At 55.1% G+C, this 4695-nt stretch overlaps 1 protein-coding gene across 2 annotated transcripts in view; it reads right to left on the bottom strand.

Annotated features, from left to right (window-relative positions):
- The window catches only part of CRISPLD2 (cysteine rich secretory protein LCCL domain containing 2), a 68474-nt gene extending 64319 nt beyond the window's left edge, over positions 1–4155 (bottom strand). Inside the window, exon 1 of one of the 2 annotated variants that reach the window (XM_028477472.2) lies at positions 4014–4155. The gene's annotated coding sequence lies outside the window, so the exon portion shown is untranslated. The remainder of the gene's footprint in view (positions 1–4013) is intronic. The other variant, XM_055078881.1, reaches the window with a different exon arrangement.
- Positions 4156–4695: the final 540 nt, after the last annotated feature.

Genomic DNA, 4695 nt, shown 5'->3' with positions numbered 1-4695 from the left:
CCGTTGCGGAGCACAGGCTCCGGACGCGCAGGCTCAGCGGCCGTGGCTCACGGGCCCAGCCGCTCCGCGGCGTGTGGGATCTTCCCGGACCGGGGCACGAACCCGCGTCCCCTGCATCGGCAGGCGGACTCTCAACCACTGCGCCACCAGGGAAGCCCGAGATCCAGGATATTTTCAATACAAAAGAACCTCAGGGCAGGGTCCATTCTGGGACCACCTGACTGCAAACAAAATGGAAGCTGGATTCTTTTCCCTTCTGGGATTTCACCATTCTGTACTCACAGTGGGATGCGATCCAGAAACTTGGACTGAAAATGTGGGATTTCATAATTTATATATTTTTTAAATGATGGTCCAAAAGTTGCATAATCCTCATTAGGACTTTTCTTTTTCCCCTCAATCTGTGGTTTTTGTCTAAGCTGACACAGCATTTGAGACAATCAGAGAAGATATATCTCCCTCGGGCTGAATCATGAGAAACTGTCTATCCCCACAGCCTCGAAGAGGGGGTGTCTGTCGGTGAGTACCCACAACTGCACAGCCTGGGGTAGAAAGCTGAGCTCCCCCAGGGCGATATCTCCGACACGAATCTCTGTCAGTTGCTCTCCTGGTGCGGAGGCAGGGGAAGCGTGAACACCTCCCCCAAAACACCCAGATGCCAAATTCTCATTCCTGAATGACATGATCTCAGGTGATGTTCCTTCAAGAGGGAAGTCAAGAAAATGGGACACGTGTTCCTTACTACCATGTGACCCAGCTATTCTACTCCTAGGGGTAGACCCAAAACAACTGAAAACAGGTGTACAAACAAAAACGTGTACACAGATGTTAACAGCAGCATTATGCACAAGAGCCAAAAGGTGGAAATGGCCCAAACTGCCATCAGTGGAAGAAGGGATAAATGCAAGATGGTCTATCCGTACACTGGAATAGTATTCTGCCATAAAAAGGGATGCAGCACTGACACAGGCTACTTCGTGAATGAACCTTGACAACGTTATGCTCAGGGAGAGAAGCCAGACACAAAAACCCACATACTGTAGGATTCCATTTACATGAAATGTCCAGAATAAGCAAATCCAGAGAGACAGAAAGCAGATGAGCAGTTGCCAGGGGCCGGGGAGGACAGAATGGGGAGTGATTGCTAATAATGGTCATGGGGTCTCCTTTTGGGATGATGAAAACGTTCTGGAATTAGACGGTGGTGACGGTTGCAGAACATTGTTAATGTACTAGATGCCACCAAACTGTGCACTTTAAAATGTAAATCTTATGTTGATGAGTATTTTACCCCAATAAAACTTTTTTTTTCAAGGAAAAAAAAGAAAGAAAGAAAAAAGAGCATGGCTGGCCGTACCAGCCACCACCCAGATCTGCCTGACCCTCCCTGTTCCAGAACAGAGTGTGCTCCCTTTGGGACTTTATGAGGGGTTCCAGATGCCTTATCCCATGAAGGTCTGAGAAGCTATTCAGCTCAATGAACTGAAGACGAAATGAAATGACGCCTGTGTTATATTTTCCTTTCTTGACAAGCCATGAGCCCCTTTGAGTGATGCTGGGTTTGCACATCTGGGACTGATCAAAAACCAGTGAGTCTGCAAAAAAAGGGGGGGAAAAAAGCTTCCTAGGTCGGGAGCAAGCAGACACAGAGGCACCTCCCATACGCAGTAAATTACTCTGGTGACAGAGAAGAGAAATGTTCCAGCTCCCACAAGGCCAAAGAGGTCGGCATTTGGGGGTCCTGCCTTTAAAAGCCAGTTTTCAAATGCAACCTACCACAAACCCCAGATAGCCAACGTGAGGTCTCCGAGGGAGGGATGCAGTTTGGGGGCTTTCAGGAGCTCATGCTCTTCTGCTGAGCTCCAGCCCCTCCCCATCAAGCCAGCTCTTCTTTCCAGACGCAGGACTGTGGGAGCAGCTGGCGCTGCTCTGGGCTCCCCAGCGGGGCCCTCTGCACGTTGATACAGGTACCTGTCAGCAGAGTGGAGCCCAAGCCCCTCTCCAGGCCCACTCCTAACCGGGGCCAGGGATCCCGAGCCCACATGGCAGAAGGCTTGCGCAGCAGCGTGCTCTGCGCTGACAGTCCTGTGGCCAGCCACTGGACCGGCATCTTCTTCCAGAACCTCGGGTGGGGTCCAGCCAGGATGGCAGCTCCTCCCCGCTCTGGCCGTGTCACGTGGGGTACATGCCTTAATCACTCTGAGCCTAGACCGCCTCCTTGTAAAAAGGAGGACAGTCCAGCTCATAAAGAAGTCAGCAGGATAGGTCATCCATGTAAAACCCCAGGCACGTCTGGGCCACGGTAAGTGCCAGATACGTGTCAGCTGCTGGTAGGATTACAGATGCTATCATTACTATCCCTACTCCTATTTTTTAAGAGATTTTGTAAAAATCAAAATCACTCTCTTCGTTCTCCTCCCTGGCCGCGTCATCAGGGACGAGGCTGGGGCTCAACTCTGCTGCTATTTCACGTGGAGCCCCTCTCAGACGAAACGGTTCCTCGCTGAAGGTCAGGTTCAGACGTAGAGACAGCAGTTGGGCAGAGAAGTGCCTTAAAGGAGGCAGGACACAGCCACTAAGTGTGTAGGGTAAGTAGACAGAGAGACCTGGGGTGACAACATCACACACGAGCTAGGGGACCTTGTGCAAGCACTTCACCCCTTTGGGCCTCGGTTGCCTCATCTGTGATGAAAACCTAGAAGCCTTGCGCCCAGGTGTGTTGAAGGTAAAGAGGACGGCAAGGGCCCTCACAGCTAGCACACCAGCAACACAGCTCCCACACCTTCAGCTCCTTCCCCCACGTGCAAACAGCCAGATCAGGGGCAGAAACAGAAAACCAGGTGCACAGGACAAAGAGCCCTGAGAGTTCCCCTCTGGGTCTATCTGGAGAAGGGGGCACGGCCTTCACCTTGTCCTTCACATGGTCTCTCATCAGTCAGGCTCTAGACCCTTGGTGTCCCGACCCCACTGGGGAAGGCAGGCTCACCCTATTGTGCCCGGGCAAGGAGACCAAAGGTTCAAGGTAGAAACTCACAAGCCCACTCTTGGTTGGAAGTTGAGCTGGGCACCTGCCAGACTCCCAGCTGCTTCTCTTGACCAGAGGAGTAACTCACCTCTGGCTAAAATACACCCAATTCAAATGGGACTTCGATGAGCAGGCGTCAGCTAAGCCCTTCCCGGCTTGTCCACCAGCCCAGCCCTTTCAAGGGAGGTTCTGGGTCTGCTCTGCACGAGGGGCTCGCCCTGGCTCTTCCACCTGGGGCTGCAGATCTCCGAGACCCCAGAGCTGAGCCCTCAGCTCCCAGCCGTCCCCCCACAAGAAGTTTATGCACAGATATCCACTCTGGTTGAAGAGACCCAGGAACTCTTCCCAAACCTGTAGGAACTCTGATATGCCCCACGCCTGGACGCACCCACAGCCATATGGAGCTTTGGAGGCAGACAGAACTGGGTCCCGGCCTCCGCTCTGCCTGGACACTTCACCTCTCTGACCCTCAGGAGGACCACCCGGAAGCTTTGCTCCAAACAAAATCATAAAGGGGCGTGGCCCTGTAAACTTGCCGCGCAGAACGTACACGCCGTTAGGTTCACCCCGGCCCTCCACGCGTGGGCAGGACACATTCGAAGTCCTGCTACATACACACCATCAGCTTTCTATTTATCGACGCCCACCGTGCACACAGGAACGCAACAGACGCTAGCGAACTGCACAGGTGAGGGAGGAGTACACAGCCTCAGGGAGCTCGAGTCTGCGGTCAGACAGCCTTTGAGTCCTGGCTCCCTAGCTTCCAGCATGTGAGGTCTCAGGCAACTTGCCCTCGCTGAGCCTCAGTTTCTCCGTCTGTGGACGGGCATGCAGCCGAGCGTGGTTCTGAGAGGCAGGTGGCACGCTCAGCTAAGTGCCTGCACACAGTAAGCCCTAAGAGATGGCATCTGCTCTGGCTATTTCAGCTCCTCGGAGACTGCGGGAGCGGATCGTACAGTGCAGAGAGAACAATTTAAGTCACACTTACCTCCCTCCGCAGGGCTCCAGCCACCTCCTCGCCGGCGTCTTCCGAGGGGAGTGGCGGCAGCGGCAACACAGGCACAGCGGACACAGAGGGCAGGTCGCGGGACACGGGACACCGGTGCCGCCGAGAGATGCAGTGGGTCCGAGGACCCCGCGCGCCGCCTCTTGTAGGCTGCCCGGAGCCCCGGGGCCACGCCCCGCGGCGGTCGGCGGCGCTGATGGGGCCGCGCCGTCGCGGCCCCGCCCCTGTCCTCCGGGCTTCGCCCCGCCAGGTCCTCCCCCACCCCACCGGCCCCGCCCCTCCCGGCCTCGCCCCACCCCAGGAGCCCGGAGGACACCCGGACGCGCGGGCGCCTGGGGTCGGGTGGGGGCCGTCGCAGGGAGGGCGGGACCACCCGCGTCCAAAGAACTCGGCTTGACAAGACGAGGACGCGCTCAGTTTTTCGTCATGACCATAAAAGTATCGTTTCCATTGACAGCTTAACGATGCACCCAGCGCGATGCCAGGCACTTTCCACCAGGGGTGTGCAAATTTACCAAATTCCACTTCTCTGCGGCTCAACTGGAAAATGGGAAAAGGGAAGCTATCTCCTGTGGATTGCAGCAAATGAAATCAGGAAGGGCGGGGGCTCCATCAACTATGGTGCAGAATACACACTTAAGAAATTTATTTCCATCCTCTACGC

The sequence above is a fragment of the Physeter macrocephalus genome, chromosome 17 (genome assembly GCF_002837175.3).
Source record: "Physeter macrocephalus isolate SW-GA chromosome 17, ASM283717v5, whole genome shotgun sequence".
Taxonomy (NCBI): domain Eukaryota; kingdom Metazoa; phylum Chordata; class Mammalia; order Artiodactyla; family Physeteridae; genus Physeter; species Physeter macrocephalus.
This window is presented reverse-complemented; position numbering and strand designations above follow the sequence as displayed.